The following is a 21,650-nucleotide window of genomic DNA, read 5'->3' on the forward strand; positions in this document are numbered from 1 at the left end:
AGCACCGGGATCAGCGTGGCCGCCGGTGAGGCGGCGGTTCGGCGCTCGCGTTCGGGACGGGGGATGAGCTCGGCCGGGCGGGGCCTCCCTGACAGGGCGCGGAGTGCGCGGTAGCCGCTCTCCGGGACCCTGAGGCGGCCGGGCCCACCCTCTCGGAGCCGCCCGACGCCCCCTTCCCCGCCCCCCAGCCTCGCGCCGCCTCGGCCTCCGCCGCCGCCAGCAGCCGGACCCTGGGGTCCAGGGTGGGAGGCGGCTTCCGCCGAAGCGGACGGGGCCGCGGTGGCCCCCGCGGCTCAGCCCGAGGTAAGACCCGCCCTGGCGGCCCGCGGGCCCGGCCGGCCCGGCCCGGTCCACGCCGCAGCTTCACTCCCCGGCTCCCGCGAGCCTGCCCCGCCCCACCCCGCCGGGGACGCCCCGCGAGCGCGTCTCCTCCGCCCGGAGCCGCCCGAGCGCCCCCCACCCCGGAGACCCCACCCCAGCGTCGCCATTGGCCAGACACCGGCCTGTGCGGCGGTCGAGTCACGGTCTCCCCAGCCCGCGCAGCCCGCGCACCCCGCCGGTCCCCCAGGACTCCCGTTACGTCTGGCCACGGCCGGAGACAGCCGCGGCCGCCCCCTGATCCCCCCGTGACCGGAGAGTCCAGGGGATCCCCTAGATCCGCGCTGCCCTGGCCCGTCTGCTAAGGAGTTCCCCCACCCCACCGCCCCGAAGCCGCCAGATCTTTTCCCACCGACGCCTGTACGCGGCCTGATGCGCTCTTACCTTCTGGGATCTGGGGATGGGGGGGTGTCCACCCCTGAGATGCCCATCACACACGCGGGGCTCTCCCTCACCCCTTATATCCTGGGATCTGCCCGTGAAATGCCCATCTCCCTCACCCCTTGTAGCCTGAGGTCCACCTCTCTTTTACCCCTTGGACCCTCTCTGGCAGATCTCAAGCACACTTTGGTCGTCTTCTTTTTTTTTTTTTTTGGTGTGTGTGTTGTTGTTGAAAGAGATTTGGCAGGAACTTTGGTGGGGATATGTGGTCAGTCTGGTGTGTTACCCCCAGTGGGGCTTAAGGGGGCCTTCCAAAATACCCCCTCCCTCCCGTGTTTGGAGCATCTGGGCTTGTGGGTTTTTTTTTTTTTTTAAACGGGGGGGGGGGGGAGGGAGGGAGTGTGTGTGTTCTAGTGAGAGTGTGAGATCTTTGTAAGATCACAGAGCCTTCTGTTCATCATCTTGTCTCTTGGGTAGAACCAGTAAATGAGTGCAAATCTGACACTTTAGAGGCTTCTGTAAGCCTCACATCACATTACACTAGTGAATGTCACCATGTAGTGCCATCTACTTCATGGCTTTAGAGATTTCTAATGATATTTTGCACTCGTTTGTAGTATACAAGGGACTTGATTTTGAATTTTCTGTTTTTGAACTTGTTAGAAAAACGTGATTTGTAGTTCCTCCTATCTTCCAACAGGTCAGTTTGCTTTTAATTTTCTGTTCTAGTGCTGCTGTCTTCTCCAAGAGACAGGTAAAAGAAATCACACCGTATTCATTGATGTAACTACCTACAGCTTTCTTAATAGTTGTAAAATGTTGAAGAAAATGGCTGAAGTTGTACCTCTGAGATGTCAAGAAGGATGTCATGTTACAACAAAGGACAGGGCACTTTTAACATTGATGTAGGGGTGAAAGGTAAAAAGGTCTTTGTAATCGGTATTTTTTTTTTAACTTTGCGTGTGTGTAACAGAGCAGGGAGAAAATCGTTTTGAAATTATAGGTATTAAGTAGACAGTCAGAAGGTTCAGAAGAGTAATGTACAAGTCTCTCCATCCTCTAGCACCCGCTTTCTTTCTGTAGAGCAAGCACTGTTTCTCCTGAATCATCCTTGGGATGTTTCCAGCCTAGGCTTGTACTAAGACACATACACCACATACAGGTGGTCGCATACTATACAGTGTATATAGCTTGCTTTTTTCACTTAATTCTACATCACTTATGGGCTGGATAGTATTCCATTTTGACAGACCTGAGGTTATTTTCAGCTTGGCTTTAACAAATAGTACCACATACATTAAATATACGTAAGCTGTTCTGTGTATATTTAAGTACATTTCTTAATTTGAAAAATTCCTAATGATTCTTTTGCAGTGAATATCCCTCAAAAATTACTATTTTTTTGTCGGTCGTGGGACTTGAACTTGGGGCCTGAGTGCTGTCCCTGAGCTCTTTGGCTTAAGGCTAGTACTCTTATCACTTCGAGCCACAGCTCCACTTCCTCCTATTTTCACTGAGCCTCTGAACTTCAATGCTGTCACTAGTTTTCATAATGACTTAAAACTTATCAGATAAATCATTGAAGGATTTGAAGTAGGGGCTGAAAAGATCTGATTTTTATTTTTAAAATCTGCTGGCTGTAGCAAATAGGTAGATAAAAGAAGGTTTAAACAGGCTTTGTGAAGGCAGTCCAGGTGAACGACAGTAACTTAGGTGTTGGTATTTGACAAGCTGACTGTTTGAACTTGAAGTGGGGTAGAAGAGTGCATAGAGTACAAAACAAATTTCTAGCTGTGCCTTTTTCTGAGCTGGGAAGCCACATAAAGGAAGAGTGAAATTTTGTTTTAATTTTGTCATGAAAGAAAGATACGGGGATTCTGTTGGTTGAGTTTGGATGGCTGTTCCTTCAGGTGTAAATGGCCAAAAGGCAGCTGGATTTCTGGCTCAAACTTGTGGTATCAGGTATAGGTTGGTAGGTATAAATTTTTTTTTGGGTCCGGTTGTGGGGCCTGAACTCTGGGCTTGGGCACTGTCCCTCAGCTCTTCAGCTCAAGGTTAGTGCTCTACCACTTGAGCCACAGTGCTACTTCCGGCTTTTTTCTTTTTGCTTATGTGGTGCTGAGGAATCAAACCCAGGGCTTCATGCATGCAAGGCAAGCGCTCTACCGCTGAGCCACCTTCCCAGCCCTAGCTATAAATTTTGTAGGTGAAAATCAGAAGGGAAAAAAGTTTCAGCTCTGGAATGATCCGCCTGCTCTCTTCCTCCTGAGTAGCTTAGCTTTACAGGTGTGACCGACCTCATCCAGCCAGGTTTTATTTTCTTTTTTTGAGATGGGAGTGCTGGTCTTGTTTGCTGCCAGTACAGGTCTTGAAATCCTGTATTCAATTGATCCTCTTGCCTCAGCCATTGGAGTAGCTGGGAGTACTATGCACAGGTGACCTTAGATGTTTTTAGAGAAGGATAACTTTAGGAGAAATTACCAATATAAACTCCATCTTTCCTAATCATTTAGCTAACACTAGTTGTATATTTGTTAAAATTTTAGTATCTGAAAGGAAGGTTTTAACCCCTAGCTAGAGAGGTGGAGATCGGGAAGATTGTGGTTCAAGGCCAGTCTGGCCAGAAGATTTGAGGAACCGTATGTCAACTAATAGCTGAGCACAGTGGCACACACCTGTCTTTTCCAGCTATTTAGGAGGCTGAGATAGGAAGGATCTTGGTTTCAGGCGAGCCAGGGCAAAAAATTTCATTAAACTACATCAGAACAGAAAAAGCTGAGTATGGTATGCATATCATCCCAGCTGCAGCAGGAAGCATAAAGGGGAGGATTGTGTTTCAGTCTGGCCCAGGAATGTCTCAAGAATAACCAGAGATGCTGGGCACCACCACTGGCTCGTGCCTGTAATCCTAGCTACTTAGTAGACTGAGTTTGAGAATTGTGGTTGGAAACCAGCCTGGGCTAGAAAGTCTGTGAGACTCAACTAAAACTACCAAAAAAAGCCAAGCGCCAGTGGCTCACACCTGTAGCCACTCAGGAGGCTGAGATCTGAAGATCTCGGTTCAAAGCCAGCCCAGGCAGGAAAGTCCTTGAGACTCTTATCTCCAATTAACCATCAGAAAACTGGAAGTGGCGCTGTGGCTCAAGTGGTAGAGCACTAGCCTTGAGCTGAAGAGCTGAGGGACAGCACCCAGGCCCAGAGTTCAAGTTCCACGACCAGCCAAAAAAAAAAAAAAAAGCCAGCCGGGGCAGCAAAGTCTGTGAAACTTTTTTTTTTCTTTTTTCTGGTCGTGGAGCTTGAACTCTGCACCTGGGCACTGTCTCTGAGCTCTTTAGCTCAAGGCTAGCACTCTACCACTTGAGCCACAGTTCCCACTTCCAGCTTTTTCTTTGTATGTGGTGCTGAGGAATGGAACCTAGAGCCTCATGCCTGCAAGGCAAGCACTCTATAGCTGAGCCACCTTCCCAGCCCCTATGAGACTCTTATCTCCAGTAAATGATCTGAAAACCGGAAGTGGTACTGTGGTTCAAGTGGTAGAGCGCTTGCCTTGTACAAAAGAGCTCAGGGACAGTGCCCAGGCCCAGAGTTCAAGCACCAAAACAACAAACACTACAAAAAATAAGCCAGAAGTGGAGATATAGCTCAAGTGGTAACTCACAAAAGCTCAGGGACAACACCCAGGCCCAGAGTTCAAGTCCCAGGATTGGCAGAAAACCCTTCCAACCCCTTCCCCCCCAAAAAAACCTAGAGTACCAAGGACTGGAGCCATGGCTCAAATGGTACAGTGCTTCAAAGCCCTTTGTTTAATGCTCTATCCCCCCCAAAATTGCAAAGAAGTAACAAGTTTAAAAATCTGGTTTGCCAAGGATAATAAAGGTTTTGGTTTGAATTATTTTAGTTATATTAACAAAGACTTTCAGACATCTTTTTGCTGGTCTGGGGGGTTTGAACCCAAGGCCTGGGCACTGTCCCTGAGCCTCTTTGTGCTCAAGCTAGCACTCTACCATTTGAGCCACAGCACTATGTTGGCTTTTTCTGAGTAATTTATTAGAGATAAGAATCTCATAGCGTTTCTTGCCCAGGTTGGCTTTGAACTGTGGTCTTGATCTCAGCCTCCCGAGTAGCTAGGAATACAGGCATGAGCCATGGGCGCCTAGCTACTTTCAGACATCTTTAAAACAGTGTCAGTGTACTGGTTCATAAGTGTAGAGTTGCTGTGGAGCGCTTGTCCTCTGCTCTCTATACTTACGCAAATCACTGCCTAATGGATATCTCCTTTGGTTTCATATTTTATAACCACTTGAATCTAAAAATTTACAAAATAAAATCCTTCTCTGCCTCTCTTTTCCCCAAATTAGTTGAGGAGGGTCAGATAAACTGTAAAACAATTTTCTTTTTTTTTTTTTTGGTCTGGTCGTGGGGCCTGAACTCTGGGCCTGGACACTGTCCCTCAGCTCTTCAGCTCAAGGCTAGCGCTCTACCACTTGAGCTACAGTGCCACTTCTGGCTTTTTTCTTTTTGTTTATGTGGTGCTGAGGAATTGAACCCAGGGCCTCAGGCATGCAGGGCAAGCGCTTTACCACTGAGCCACTTCCCAACCCCTGTAAAACAATTTTCTTTATCTTGTCTTGTGGTCTTTTTCTTGTCTTGATTAGTGGCATCACTCTGTCTTCATGAAGCCTCAGGAGCCTGTGTGCTTTGTACAGTACTACCAACATTGACTTCATTGTTAAATCTCTCACCTTCATTTTCAATGTTAGTTAAGATCATTCCTTGTTTTTGTTGTTTTTGCATTGTAGTTTTTTAACTCATGTCTGTTGGGATTGTGTAATGTTTTCCAAGTGGTCTTCTTGCTGTCTGTGTTGTGCTTCTTCTTTTGTCATACTCTTTTTCATTCTTTGTATTGCTGCCAAAACAAGTGTTCTAAAATGTTCTTTTAGTTAGGCCCTTTCCATTGTAAGGAAGAGACTCAAGTTACCTTAAGTAATGGAGTACTTTTGAAAGGAAACAGGAACATTGTTGGATCCTAGGAAAAGCTAAACAAGTTGATTTCAAGAAAAGCCTAATAAAGTTAGTGAAGAAGGCAGATTTAATTTTATTTATTTTGGTGCTGCAGAGTAGACCCAGAGCCCTGTGCATGCTAGGCAAACATTCAACCATTGAGCTACACTCAGCCCTAGATTTCACTTCAGTGCTTTTTTTGTTTTTTGATTCTTTTTCTTTTGGTGCTGGTGCTAGGGCTTGAAACTCAAGTTTTTGCTTGAATTTCTCATCATGGCTGGTGCTCTACCACTTCAGCCATACTACAATAGGTTTTTGCTAGTTAATTGAGATTAGAGTCTTGGTTTGTCTGGTTTGGCTTTGAACCTCCATCCTTAGCTGTCAGCCTCTTGGGCAGCTAGGATTATAAATGAGAGCCACTAGTGCCTGGCTATTTCTTTCTTTTCTTTTTCTTTTTTTTTTTTGGTTGGTCGTGGGGCTTGAACTCTGGGGTTGGGTGCTGTCCCTGTGCTCTTCAGCTCAAGGAGAGTGCTCTACTGCTTGAGCCACAGCGCCATTTCGGTTTTCTAGTGGTTTATTGGAGATAAGAGTCTCACGGACTTTCCTGCCTGGGCTGGCTTTGAACCACCATACTCAGATCTCAGCCTCCTGAGTAGCTAGGATTACAGGTGTGAGCCACCAGCGCCCAGCTGTCTATTTCTCTCTGTATATCTTGCTTTCACTCTCTCTCTCTCACCTCCCTCAATTATCTTTATGAAATTGTACAAAGGAGTTGCCATTTAACAAGGTAGTTTATGAATACAATATATTTTGATCAATATTACCCTTTTCAATATTCTCACTCATCTTTCCCCTATCTACTCCTTTCCTTACTCTTCTTAATTTTGTAGGATATACATTGTTTTTTTTGTTTTTTTTTTTGGGTCTGGTCATGGGGCCTGAACTCTTGGCCGGGGCGCTGTCCCTCAGCTCTTCAGCTCAAGGCTAGCACTCTACCACCTGAGCCACAGCGCCACTTTTTTTCTTTTTGCTTATGTGGTGCTGAGGAATCGAACCCAGGGCCTCATGCATGCAAGGCAAGCGCTCTACCACTGAGCCACCTTCCCAGCTCCCCCATACATTGGATTTTTAACTGCAGTTTTCTCTTCATTTGTCCACCACTTTCCCCTTGACCTTACCCTCTTTTAAAAATTAACTTATATTAGTTGTACAGAATTTAGTTGTCTATTTTTAATTTTCAGATGCTCTTTATTTTTGGCGGTGGTGGCAGCAGTGGCTGCTGCTGTTTTTTCTTATTTATTTATTTATTTTTGGTCCAGTCATGGGGCCTGAACTCTGGGCCTGGGCGCTGTCCCTCTGCTCTTCAGCTCAAGGCTAGCGCTCTACCACTTGAGCCACAGTGCCACTTCCGGCTTTTTTCTTTTTGCTTATGGGGTGCTGAGGAATCGAACTCAGGGCCTCATGCATTCAAGGCAAGCTCTCTACCACTGAGCCACCTTCCCAGCCCCTGCTGTTTCGTCCTCCTCTTCTTCCTCCTCCTCCATCTTCTTTGCTTAATTTGGAGATATGAGTTGCATGGACTTTCCAGTCTTGGCTGGCTTTGAACCACTATCCTCAGATCTTAGCCTCCTGAGTAGCTAAGATTAGAGGTGTGAGCCATCAGGACTTGGCTTATTTTTTGTCTCTTTTCCAATTTTCCCTTGTCTCACAGCTTCCATTTATTCTTAATTTTTGTTCCCTATAAAGGTGTGTCACTTTTATGCTGCCCTCTTGCCATCTGACTGCTGCCTTCAAATATCAGCTCCTGATCTTATATCTTTCTAAAATTTTCTAGTTTGAATTCCCAAGAAACAGTTGCTATTTCATTGTGTATCTCCTCTCCCCTGCTGCTAGTAAGCCTGTGTGATTAAGGTATGTGACCATTCCAGGCCATTCGGTATTACATGTAAATATGGATGTAGGGCAGGATCATATGGCAAAACACATGGAGCAGTATGAAGGGTAACTTCCCACAACCTGATTGTGAGCATGGCAGGCACCAGGATGGGCTATGGATAGTGCAAATACAAATTTAATTGTCCATCCCATTGTCAGTGCTTTCTCATGGCTTTGAGGGTAAAGTTTGAACTGTAGCATGGCATTTGTATGAGGTCATTCATGCTCTGACTCTTCTTTAGCTTTTCTTCCGTAGATTCTTCTATGCACTTTCACTGAGTTTCAGATTCCACACATGTAAAGTGCTCTCTCCTTTGTTTGCTTGGCTAGTTCCTATCAGACTTCAGGATCTCTTGAGGTGTATCTTCTTTGGGAAGCTGTCCTTTAACCCCTTCTAAATAGGTTGCACACCATGCCTGTGTGCTCTTGTAACACTCAGTACTTACTTCTCTATTACTCTCTGGTGAGATTGTCTAGGCTTTAACTCCTTTGGTGAAAGGAAACAGTATCAGTACTTTACAGCAAAGACAGGGTTTTAGGTTTTTTTTTTTGTCGGTCGTGGGGCTTGAACTCTGGGCCTGAACGCTGTCCCTCAGCTCTTCAGCTCAAGGCTAGTGCTCTACCACTTGAGCTACAGTGCCACTTAGGTTGGCTTTTTAAATACAGACTTTTTCTAAATTATAAAATTGGCCTCAGTTTGCCTGAGGCTATGTCCTGACAAATCCATAATAATCTGAAAATACATTTAATACAGCTAACCTGTTGAACATCAAAGCTTAGCAACACAGTGCCCTATCAGGTATTGGTCATTTAACCTTGTTACTGTGTGATTGAGTGGGAGCTGCCACTTGCCGTCACTGCTCATTTTTTTTTCTTTCCTTTTTTTGTGGTTGTGGGGCTTGAACTCAGGGCCTGGGCACTATCCCTGAACTTTATTGCTCAAGGCTAGTACTCTACCACTTCGAACCACAGCTGCACTTCTGGTTTTCTGGTAGTTATTTGGAAATAAAAGCCTCATGGACTTTCCTGCTCTGGTCGGCTTCTAACCACTATCCTCAGATTTCAGCCTCCTGAGTAGCATGAGCCACCAGTGCCCAGCTTCTCCTCAGTATTGTTAGATAGTTATGCTGTATTTCACTTAAGTTGGGAGAAGACCTGAAGTACTGTTTACTGAATGCATATTTGCCTTTGTACCATCTGAAATTCAAACAATTGTGGTTGGCTGAGGCAGAAGGTTCAAGCATTTGAGATTAGTTCAAACTATGTAGTTGAGAGCCTGTCTCAAAAAAGAAAAAAAAAAGTCAAAAGTAGGGGCGGTGTGGTTTAAGTGATAGGGCATCTTGTTACTAAGTGCAAGGCACTGAGTTCATATTCTGTACTGAAAAAAAGTAAGTTGAACAATTGTGGTTTGGTGACCATTTGTTTATGAAAAGTACATAGACACTAATTATTTAGCTCAATGAATTTGTATTAAGTGTATACAGTAATTTATCTATGCCCATATCAAACTATTTTATTGTCCTGTCCTAGTTATATCCATTTCATAAAGGATGGAATTTCAAATGGGATTTTTTTGGAGGGTATAACTCTTAGCATATGTATTTACCTGTGTATTTAAAATGTATTATTATTATTTTGGTTAGTCATGGGCTTGAACCCTGGGCCTGGGTGCTGTCCCTTAGCTCTTCAGCTCAAGGCTAGTGCTCTACCACTTGAGCCACAGCGCCACTTCCAGTTTTCAGACAGCTTATTGGAGATAAGAGTCTCTGGAGATAAGAGTCTCACAGCCTTTTTTTTCTGCCTGGGCTGGCTTTGAACCTCAATCCTCAGATCTTAGCCTCCTGAGTAGCTAGGATTACAGACGTGAGCCACCAATACCTGGCTTAAATGTATTTTTAAACATATGAAGAAAGGGATGGGTATGAGAATTTTCACACTGTGGAAAGAATATATATATATATATATATATAAAACTTATAAAAACATGATTTTAGCATATTTTATGCAACACACAAGGTCAAAATGTACTTATGCTAATATTTTAATATTGTGGCATTTTTGTATTTAGGAAGGTTTTTTTGTATATGAGCTTAGTATCATTTTAGAGTGGTTTAAAGGAATATGATATAGTATATTTGCTGAAACTGACCTTTAATACCTTTTAATTTTCAGTGGTTAAGATGCTTAGGATAGGTATAGTAAACATGGAAAGCGTTTTCGAAATAGTTTTTGGCCTCTGGGTCTTAATGTGAATTATGTTGCCAGCATATTTTGGTAATGGGGTCATCCATTGGACAACTGGAGGGTAATTTTCATGTTCTGTGAAGAGAGGACTGGTTGTTCTATATAGTATAGTTAGCTGGCTTGCTAAAAATTGTTTGCTTTTTCACAGATACTAATAAGATTTTTTTCTCAAGTTTGACTATGAAGGTATTCTATACCTTCCAGAAAACTTGGACATTTTGTCTGTTAATCTTAAATCCATTATGTTTAAGTTATGTGGAAAGACTATGGACTTTTAAACTTGTATTTCCAAAGGATAGCTTAAGAGCTATCTTTTATGGACAAGTTGCTGGTCATTTCAGAGTTTTAGGCTTTATCTCTCATTTTGGGAATAGCATTTTTCCTCACTATTTTTTCTTCTCTCCCTTCTGCCTTCTTTTTCTCTCTTTATTCTTGCTATATTATTCAGGCTAATACTGAATGCTAGGGCTCAGGTGATCCTCCTGTCTTAGCCTCCTGAGTAGCTGGAGTACAGGTGTATCTACCATGCTTGGCTAGAGTTAAAACATTTATGTAAAATACCAAGCACAAAGTAGGTATTTAACAATTCCTCCTTCTTTCCCTATCTCTCTTCTGTGTTTAAATATGAGATAAAGAATTTTCGTTGTATGGCTTTTAGAATAAATGAATAATTGAAGTTTTCTGTCAATAGAAGTAAATATTAGGATAGACTACTAGCTGTCTTTTAAGTGTGATCCTATTTTTCAATTTGCAGTATTTCAAGGAAATGCTTTTCTTGGTATCTTCATATATAAGATTAATGGATATTAGACTGTGTTTTGATTCAGTCTGAGGTATCAAAATAAGATATGTCCTGTTTGCCAATGACAAACATTCCTTAAATCATTGACAGGTTTAATACTATTGCTGTTTGTAGTGTGTTAAGTATTTGTTTGAAATCTGTTTACTTTTATTGATCAATTGATAGTGGGTTGTGTAATCCTTTTTTTTTTTTTTTTTTGAGTCAGGGTCTTGCTTCCTGGCCTTGCACTTGGTGTTCTCTTGGGTTAGTTTCTTGAGGTTTGGGATTTCAGATATATTCCATCACTGCATCTTACTCTGGATTTGTGTGTGTGTGTGTGTGTGTGTGTGTGTGTGTGTGTGTGTATGTGTGTGTGTGTGTGTGTGTGTGTGTGTGTGTGGTGGTTCTGGAGTTTAAACTCAGGGCTTTGTGCTTCACTTGCTAGGCAGGTACTCTGTCATTGAACAAGGTCTCCAGCTTTTCTTTAACTCTAGTTACTTAATTTTTAATTAAAAAAATCTTTAGTTGTACTTAGGGGGTTCAATTCAATAAATGTTTGTAAGTACAATGCATTTTGCTCTGGTTATTTCTGAGGTAGGGGCTCAATTTTTCCTGGGGTTGACCTGATTGTGGACTCCTTATTTATAATCCAGAACACCTGTTTATCCCATAGCTGGGATGACAGGCATAAACTACCTTGTATGTCCAGTTAATGGTTGAGATGGATGAAGTTTCACATGTTTGGCTTAGGCTGGCCTCAAACTGCAATCTCGAGTATCTAGGATTACAGTTATGATCTATTGGTGCCTGGTTAGATTTTAATTTTTTTTTGTGCAAAGGAGAAAGTTCTGCAAGAAGTATGTTCTATGTAGATATGTGTTTATAAATGATTTTTTTTTTTTTGCCAGTCATAGGGCCTGAACTCTGGGCCTGTGCGCTGTCCCTCAGCTCTTCAGCTCAAGGCTAGTGCTCTACCATTTGAGCCACAGCACCACTTCCAGCTTTTTTCTGCTTATGTGGTGCTTAAGGAATCGAACCCAGGGCCTCATGCATGCAAGGCAAGCACTCTCCCACTGAGCCACCTTCCCAGCCCCTATAAATGATTTTTAAGATTTTTTTTTTCTTGATTTTTGTGTATGTGGTTCTTGAGATTGAGTATAGGATCTTGCTCTTAGCTAAGCAGGCTCTCTGCCACCTGAGCCACACTCATAACCTTGTGTTGGTTTGTTTTGAGATAAGGTCTTGCTTTATTATTGGGCCAACACGGATTGGGATCCTCCTATTGGTGCCTCTCTCTGAGCAGATGGGATGACAGGTTTGTACCATCTTGTCCAGGCATTGGTTGGAATGTACTCTCATGAACTTTTTTCCATTTGCCTGAGCTGGCAAATAGAACTACAGGTACCAGTCCTATTTTGTTTTTCATTACTTAATTTTACAACTTTACATGTTTTTAATTTCTCGTCTTTCCTCCTTCCCTACTTTGTATGTGTGTGTGTATGTGTTGTGTATGTGTTGTGTGTGTTTGTGTGTTTATGTGCGCACATGTGTGCCAGTACTGAGATTTGAACTTGGGAAGGGTGGGCTCAGGCTCTCTTCCTTGGCTCTTTCATTCAAGGCTGGTGCTAGTTTTGCACAACTTTTTGAAATTGTTGTAAATGTCATGACAAGGTCTACATATCTCCTAAGGGGAAAATCTCCCCCCGCCTTTGTCTCCTCTCCCTCCTTCTCTCCCATTACTAACACCTAAGAAACTTAATGCCCCAGTAACATGTAATACTGAGACGCTTTTAATGGAGAACAGTTCTTTGCACAATCTCCTTTCCTAAGATACAGAAATTTCTTTGAAGAGAACAGATATTGTGAAAAAAATGGCCTGTTTTCTAGAGTTATCTGATTGTTCCTTTATGTTATTGTATAACTTGTTCTTCTGGTCTCTCCATATCCTGTAAAAGGAAGATTTTTTTTTTTTTGTTTAATTTTAATTTTTATTCTTTTGTTGGTCATGGGGTTTGAACTTAGGACCTGGGTGCTATTTCTGATCCTTTTCCATCAAGACTGGCACACTTGAGCCATACCTCTGCTTCTGTTTTTTTTTCTTTTTTTCTAGTGGTTCATTAGATAGAAGAGCCTCATAGACTTTCCTGCTCTGGCTGGCTTTGAACCTTGATCCTCACCTCTCAGCCTCTTGAGTAGCTTATAGGCTGTGAGCAACCAATGCCAGGCTAGGCCCATTTATTTTTTGTCAGGCAAATTTAATCACTCCCTGAGAAAGCCAAGTGTTCTGGGTTCTAGAAAGTGGTCTCATAAAATTTTAGCTTGTTAAGCATATTTTTCAAGGTGTTATACTTAAAAAATAAAATAAAATTGGTAATGTCTGCTTACCGTTGCTAAGCATTTTACATGCTACTTTTTTATTGGCACATTAATTGTACCACATGAGAGGTTTCATTGTGATGTTTCTTGTATGCAGATAATGTACTTTGATCATATTTACTTCTTCTATTACTTTCTCATACTGTCCTCAAGCAAAGTTATGTTTTTAAAAACTTAAGAATTTTTCATATGGTTTTATTGTGAAAAATTTTTTTTTGTTTTGGCAATACAAGGGCTTGAATTCAGGGCATTGCACTTGCAAGGCTGGTACTTGAGCCATACCCCAAGCTCTTTTTGCTTTATATTTGCCATAGGGTTTCACATTTGTTCCTGAACCTCAACTCTCCTATTTATGCTTCCTGAAATGATAGGATGACAGTTAATTGGATGCCCAGTTAATTGAAAACAAGAGTCTCAAAAGATTTACATGCTTAGACTGGCTTTGAACTCAACCTCCTGAGTAGCTAAGATTACAGATAATTGGGATTTGAAGCTAGGGCTTTTGACAAAAGAGCAGGCACTTTATTGTTTTTGCCATGACTCCAGCCTGTGGATTTTATTTAAAAACCAGTATCTCCTTGTTATTTACTGTTATTTCTTACAGGCCCTTTTTTTAGGAAGAAAAACATAAGGTGATGTCATAGTGACAATTGTAATTCAATGTTTATCTGCTAAATGAAGTCATCCTGATGAATATTCTGAATTGTGGCCTAATTTTTTTTGGGGGGTAGGGGAAGTTGAACTTGACTTCACACTTGTGCAGTTTGCTTTGCTTATTTAGCTGGCTCTCTACCACTTGAACAGTGCTTTCAATTTCTGTTTTTTGCTGGTTATTTTGGAGAAGGAATCTACTGAACTTTTTTGCCCTGGGTGACCTCAAATGTCAATCTCTTGGGTCTCAGCCTCCTAAGTAGTATTACAGATGTGAGCCACCAGTGGTGGCAGGACATATTTATTGATATGAATACTGTGTTCCCAAGTCACTTGGAAATTAGTCTTCCTTCCTCCCTTCCCTTTCTTTCTTCCCTTCTTCCCTCTTTCCTTTCTTTCTTCCCTCCCTTCCTCCTTCCCTCACTCTCCCCCTGTCTCCTCCCTTCCCTTTCTTTCCATCTGTCCCTTCCCCTTCTCTCCTTCTCAGGACTGAGTGCTGTCCCGGAGCTTTTTAGCTCAAGGCTTGGGTTCTGATGGCTAATTGGGGATATGAATTTTCATAGACTTGCCTGTCCAGGCTGGCTTCTAACTGTGGTCCTCAGATCTTAGTTCGCCTCCTGAGCAGCTAGGATTACAGGCATGAGCTACTGGCTGGAAATCTTTTTTTTTTTTTTTTTTTGGCTGGTCCTGGGACTTGAACTCAGGGCCTGGGCACTGTCCCTGGGCTGCTATTGCTCAAGGCTAGCACTCTACCACTTCTGGCTTTTTTTTTCTGTTTATGTGGTACTAAGGACTCGAACCCAGGGCTTCATGCATGCCAGGCAAGGACCCTACCACTAAGCCACATTCCCAGTCCGGAAATCTTTATTTTTGCAATGATGGTTACCAATTACTGTCAGGTCCATCGATATATTTTTCTTTTTTAAAAATATTTTTCATTTTAGGGTTTGCTTCTGTTTTTGATTAAATTTTGATTGAATATATAAAATAATGCAAAAGAAGAAAACAAACTTAGAAATCTCATTGTTTTTTTCTCTAAAGGTAACCTTGTTGTAAGTTTATAATTAATGCAATATATATTCATTTACAGTATATATGTATGTTCTTCATTTATACACAAAGTTAAACGGTTATGTACTCTTTGTACTTTTTCTTAAAAAATTTAGTGTATTCAGCACTTCATATTGATACATAAAGATCCTTCTTATTTTTTATGGAGAGATGATGTTCTGTATGGGTATACCAACAAAATGATTCTGATGCACATTTGTGTTTTTTCTTTTGGTGCCTGTACGAAGGCTTGAACTCAGGCCCTGGGCACTGTCCCTTAGCTTTTTTACTCAAGGCTGGTGCTCTACCAATTGATTGATAGCTCTGTTTCTGGCTTTTTGCTGATTGCTTGGAGATGAAGAGTCTCATGAGCTTTCTAGCCTGGGCTGGCTTTGAACTGCAGTCTTCATATCTCAGCCTCCTGAATAGCTAAGATTACACGTGTGAGTTATTGGCATGTGGCTTTACAATACATGCCTTTCTGTTGTTTGTGCATATATGTATGTATGAGTATATATGGAAATACATATATACATATGTTGTATCTTTAAAAATATATATGTGGGGGCTGGGGGTTTAGCCCAGCGGAAGGGCACCCGCCCGCCACGCACAAGGCCCTGGGTTTGGTCCTCAGCCCTGGAAAAAAAAATAAAAGATATGTATGTATATTTATGTCTGTATATACACAGAGATGTACGAGATGAGATCTTAAGTCTCCTGAGTAAATAGGATTATGGTGTGAGCCACTGGTGCTTGGCATATGTATATATTTAAAAAAAAATATATATATATAGCACCAATCATCTTTTTTTTTTTGGGTCCGGTCATGGGGCCTGAACTCTGGGCCTGGGCGCTGTCCCTCAGCTCTTCAGCTCAAGGCTAGCGCTCTACCACTTGAGCCACAGCGCCACTTCCAGCTTTTTTCTGTTTGCTTATGTGGTGCTGAGGAATCGAATCCAGGGCCTCGAGCATGCAAGGCAAGCACTCTACCACTGAGCCACCTTCCCAGCCCCAATCATCTTTTTGATGTTACCATAGTTTTGTCTTTTCCTAAATGTTATATAATTAGACTTATACAATATGTAGGCTTTTCACTTAACAGTATATGTTTTAAGTTCTTCTGAGTTTTTGCAGCTCAATACCTAGTGTCTCTTATCCAACTAAACATTCATTCCATGAATACTACTTTTTCAAGGATGTACAACTTTTTTGCAATTATGAGTAAAGCTGCTATACGCAAACTTGTGGAGTTTTGTTTGGACTTGTTTTTAGCTCATTTGGGAAAACAGTAAGGAGTATGTTAACAGGGCTGTATTATAAAAGTATGTTCGTTTTGTAAGAGGTTGCCACACTTCCAAAGTAGCAGTGTTAGCTCACATTCACACCTGTAGTAAATGAGAATTCCTGTTGTTCCACATTCTCACCAGCATTTGGTGTTGTCATTGTTTTGGGCTTTTGCCATTCTGATGGTCATGTGCTTCTATCTCATTGTTGTTTTAATTCCCTAATGATGTGTGATTTTTCTTTGAATATCTTTTCACTTGTTTATTTGCTATGTATGATTTTTTGACTGTATGTCTTCAGGTATTTTTTCCTATTTCAGTTAGATTTTTAATTTCCTTATTGTTTAAAAGTTCTTTGTATGTCTTAAGCATCGGTCTTTTATCATACATGTGTTTTGGAAAGATTTGTTTTTTCTCTTTGTTGCTTTTCTTTTTATTCTCTTTATGAAGAAGGCAAAGTAGTAAATTTTGGTTGTAATGAAGTCTTATTGATGAGACTACTTGTTTGTGTTTTTGTTGTTATATCTAAAGTGTCACAACCTAATCTTGGGTTACCTAGATTTTTCCCTATGCTTGTTACTTTTTAAAATTATATGACCTCAAGAACTTTACTGCTTGGGATAGCTTTAGACCTCAATACTCAGATCTCAGCCTCCTGAGTACCTAGGATTATAGTCATGAGCCACAGTGCCTGGCTCAGGACTATTTTTCCTAATCCAGTTCTTTTATGCTTCCTTATGAATTGCGGATTTTTCTAATGTAGAGAAATGACATTGAGACTTTGGATATTGCATTGGATCTGTAAATTGCTTTTGACAGTATGGCTATTTTTCATTATATTGATTCTGCTAGTCCATGAGCATGGTAGATATTTCCATTTTTTATTACCTTCCATTTATTTCTTCAACGTTTTATAGTTTTCATTGTAGAGGTCTTTCACTTCTTTGGTTGACACTTAGATATTTTATTGTTTTTGAGACTATTGTGAATGTAATTTTTTATTTCTTTCTCATTATTGGTATATAAAGCTGATTTTATATCATGCTAGATTTCTGATGGTATTTATGATATCTAGATGATGGTGTAGTCAGTAGAGTTTAAGTATGAAATCATATCCTTTGCAGTATGGATAATTTGATTTCTTTCTTCTCTATTTGACTCTCTGTTTCTTTTTCCTGTCATGTTGCTCTGGCTAGGAATTCTATTACTTACTGTATTGAACTAAGAATGAATAGGGGAGAGATGAGTTGCATAACTTCTGTTTTGCATATCTTTTTTCTTTTTGCCAGTCCATGGGCTTGAACTCAGGGCCTGAGCACTGTTCCTGAGCTCCTTTTGCTCACTGTCTAGTGCACTCTACCACTTGAGCCACAGCACCATTTGAGGCTTTTTCTGTTTATGTGGTACTGAGGAATTGAACCCAGGGCTTCATGAATGCCAGTCAAAACACTCTACCACTAAGCCACATTCCCAGCCCTCTATTCCTAATTTCTAATCCACCATAACTCTGGTCTCCTTTTTTTTGGAGTTGTATAGCTTTATGTTTTTTTGTTTTTTTTTTTTCTTTTTGCTGGTCCTGGGGCTTGACCTCAGGGTTTTGTCCCTGAGCCTTTCTGTGCTCAAGGCTAGCGCTCTACCACTTTGAGCCACAGTGCCACTTCTGGCCTTTTCTGTGTAGTTTATTGGAGATAAGAATCTCAGGAGCTTTCCTGCTCAGGCTGGGTTTGAACTGTGATCCTCAGATCTCAGCCTCCTGAATTGCTAGGATTACAGGCTTGAACCACTGGTTCCTGTGTTTTATACAAGCTTGTTTTTGTTTCTTTGTCCAATCTCAGGATGGGATCATGACTCAAGTGATAATGCCCATGCCTGTGAAGGAAACAGAATGCTTGGACTTCACACTGTAGTGTTGCCAAAATGACAAAACAAAAAATAACAACAAAAACTCTATTAGCTAGGGCACTGGTAGCTCATACAAGTAATCCTAGTTACTTAGGAGGTTGAGATCTGGGATTATGGTTCCGAGTCAGCTTGAGCAGCAAAGTCTGAGAGATTCTTAAGAGCTATAAGTGGAGCCAAGGCTCAAGTTGTGGAGGGCCAGTCTTGAGCACAAAACTCAGTGCCCAGGCCTTGAGTTCTGAGCTCCAATAGAAGCACCATAGTCTATGTTGACTATTTGTTGGGTCTATTTCTGATGTCTCTTTTCTGTTTTGTGGCTCATTTGGATTTTTCTAGTACCAGCTGTCTTTATTATGTAGCTTTATAGTAAGTTCGATGTTCTGTAGTGTTCTGCCTTGTTTTCTTTATATTGTGTTAGTTATTCTGGATTTCCTTTAAACTATCCATATAAACTTCTTACCCTTCTTAAAGTTTGTCAATATCCAGAAAGTAAATTTGTTGAGGCTTTGATTAGGAATGTATTGACTCCAACAGTCAATTTGGAGAAAATCTGCATTTTAGTCATACCAAATTCTCCTTTTCTTGATCATAGTATATCTCTATATTAAGATTATCATTAATTTCAATGATTTATCACTTTTAGCTTACGTTTTTTTCATGACTTTTTGATAATTTAAATACCAAGTATTCTTATTTTATTTTAAAATTCCATGTTCTAGCTAGGCACTGGTAGCTTACATCTGTAATCCTAGATAATCAGGAGACTGAGACCTTTTTTTTTCAACATGAAACACTAATAAAAACATCTAGAGGCTTCGTATGGTGGTCCAAGCATGTAATCTTAGATACTTGGGAGGTTTAGATAGAAGGATTGTGGTTTGAAGCCAGCCTGGGCATAAAAGATTGTGAGACTCCCTCTCAACTAAGATGCTCCTGTCATCCCCATCAACATGGGGAAGCACAAGTAGTAGGATTGGAGTCAAGGCCTGCCCTAGGCATAAAACAGCAGTGTACTCCAAAAATAACCAGTGCAAAAAAGGGGCTGGAAGTGTGGTTCAACTGGTAGAGTGCTTGACTGGCAAGTACAAGGCCCTGAGTTCAATCCCATTATCTCCCCAACCACCTCCCCCATCTAAAAAAAACCCACCCAACAACAAATCCCCGCACGTCACGCCTCCACCACCCCAACAACAATAACAAAAAACTGTGCTGACATTGGAGTTCAAAAAAAGATAAATGTGTTTCAGAAAGGGACTATAGAACCCTATACAGTGAGTGGGACCAGTGGCTGGTATAGCAGCTGAGATTGCTTGAAGGTAATGAGGATGTCTTGTTGGAGTTGGGCTCATTGCTGAAAATGATGGGCCAGGATAGGTCTCTGTTGCAAAGGAGGTTCTGCGTTTAGTTCTTTGAGTATCAAATTATAGTTATTCAGCATGTCTCCTGGGATGGTGGTGGTACAGGGCATAGCCCCCTGGCTGCAGAGAGTAGCTTTGTTGCTGCCAGCTGCCAAAGACGATTGCTTATATGAAGCTATGTACTTAAGGGTTCAGAAGAACACCAACATAGCTTTATGTCTAACAACCTGCTACCCCAGGGCATCTCTGCACTTACCACAGAGTCTCCTGATGCCACTAGAATAATTACATGAAAGATATTCTGAGATAACTGGGAAAACTAACTGAACCTGATTATTTAATATTAAAATTGTTATCTTTAGAAGTAAAGTGATAATGTCAATATTTGAAACAAGTGGAATAGGTGTTTGTGTGAAAAAAGTTGCATCTGAAGTGCACCAGCAAAGTGAAATTATTAAACATGTGACACCATCTCATGCTAAAGAAAATGCAAAATACAGTTATAATCTAAAGAGTAATTTAGTCTGAATCCAACATTAAAATGTTGGTGTGAAAAATATTAAATTTTATATTTAGGATTATCAGAGATGAATGAGGAAACAAAACATCAGGAAACTTGAAGAGTAGGTGGAGTCAAGGAGAGAGGGGTGGATAATGAGAAGGGGGAAGAATGCAGTGAAGAATTCAATGGAGGGCTGGGAATAGTAGTTTAGTGGTAGAGTGCTTGCCTAGCATGCATGAAGACCTGGGTTTGAGTCCTCAGTACCATAGAAGCAGAAAAAGCCAGAAGTGGTGCTGTGGCTCAAATGGTAGAGTGCTAGCCTTATGCTGAAGAGCTGAGGGACAGCACCCAGGCCCAGAGTTCAAGCCCCAGGACTGGTCAAAAAAAAAAAAAAATTCAATGTATATCCTATAAGATTAAGAAAAGTGATGGAAGCAGTGGTGGGTTGGGAAGGATGTTGAGATATTGATCAAGATGCATTTTATTTATATAAACTACCTTATTAAATATTAACTCCTTGGTATAACTACTTAAAGATAGTAAAAAAAGAAATCTAAATAGGTATACAGAAGGTAAGGAGGATATGAAAATGAGAAACTTTAGATGTGAATTTGGGTTGGAGATATATCTCCAGTCCAAGCAAGCCTTATAGGCATGAGGCCTGGAGTTTGAGGCCTGGAGTTCAAGGCCTAGAATTCAAGACCCAGTACTGGCCAAAAAAAAAAAGAAAGAAAAAGTGTATTTTCATTAAGAAATACTGAAAAATGTATTGTTTGTGAATAGGAAGAGTCAATGAGATAGTCTTTTTTTTGTTGTTGTAAAAGTGCTGTACAGAGGGGTTACAGTTACATAAGTAAGGTAGAGTTCCATTCCCTTCCTTCCTTCCTTCCTTCCTTCCTTCCTTCCTTCCTTCCTTCCTTCCTTCCTTCCTTCCTTCCTTCCTCTCTCTCTCTTTTTCTTTCTTTCTTTCTTTCTTTTTTCTTTCTTTCTCTCTCTCTCTCTCTCTCTCCCTCCCTCCCTCCCTCCCTCCCTCCCTCCCTCCCTCCCTTCCTTTCTTTCTTTCTTTCTTTTTTTGCTGGTCAGGCTTGAATTTTTGTCCTTGAGCTCTTCAGCTCAAGGCTATCCCTCTACTACTTGAGCCACAGTCCTACTTCTGGTTTTCTGGTGGTTAATTGGAGATAAGAGTCTCACGGACTTTCCTTTTCCTGCCTGTCTGGCTTTGAACTGAGATCCTTAGATTTGAGCCTCCTGACTAGCTAGGATTACAAGCGAGAGCCACCAGCATCTGGCATGAGTATATTTCTTGTACTCATTGTTTTCCACTCCTTTGGCTTTCTTCCACTATCCCTTCCCCTCTCCCCTCCATGGCTGTTGATATACTACTGTTAAAATTCCTTTTTTTTAATGGTGCTAAGGACCTCTCAGAACCTTGTACTTGCTAGGCCAGTGTTCTTCCACTGAGCTAAGTCTTCACTCCCTAATAATAAATAACCAAAATATACCACAGAGTGAAAATAGGCCTTCATATTTCAACATTTGCTATAGAAGTGTGGTAATTAAGATAGTTGCAGAGATGACAGGTAGACAAATGGAACAGATTTCAGAATACACTGATAGCTGTAGGGGATTGGCCACATGGCAAAGGTGCCATTAAAAATCAGAGGGGAGAGAGTAGACAGTAAATGAGTGGATGGTTCTCAGGACTATGGGGCTGGCTAGTATTCCAGTAGTTTTGTTTTTGTAAGTAACGTGGCACTTTTTTGTTCTAGTGTTCAGTATTCTTTCTTTGTTCTCTATTCTTAACATTTTAT

The 21,650-nt window shown here is 41.5% G+C and overlaps 1 protein-coding gene across 8 annotated transcripts in view; it reads left to right on the forward strand.

The window, feature by feature from the left end:
- Positions 1-183: 183 nt before the first annotated feature.
- Myo9a (myosin IXA) overlaps positions 184-21,650 on the forward strand; it is a 142,427-nt gene continuing 120,960 nt past the window's right edge. For 6 of the 8 annotated variants that reach the window (XM_042697446.1, XM_042697447.1, XM_042697452.1 and 3 more), the window contains exon 1: positions 184-303. The gene's annotated coding sequence lies outside the window, so the exon portion shown is untranslated. The remainder of the gene's footprint in view (positions 304-21,650) is intronic. The other 2 variants (XM_042697448.1, XM_042697453.1) reach the window with 1 other exon arrangement.

Source organism: Dipodomys spectabilis, unplaced genomic scaffold (assembly GCF_019054845.1).
Source record: "Dipodomys spectabilis isolate Male_0828 unplaced genomic scaffold, ASM1905484v1 ptg000219l, whole genome shotgun sequence".
Classification (NCBI taxonomy): Eukaryota; Metazoa; Chordata; class Mammalia; order Rodentia; family Heteromyidae; genus Dipodomys; species Dipodomys spectabilis.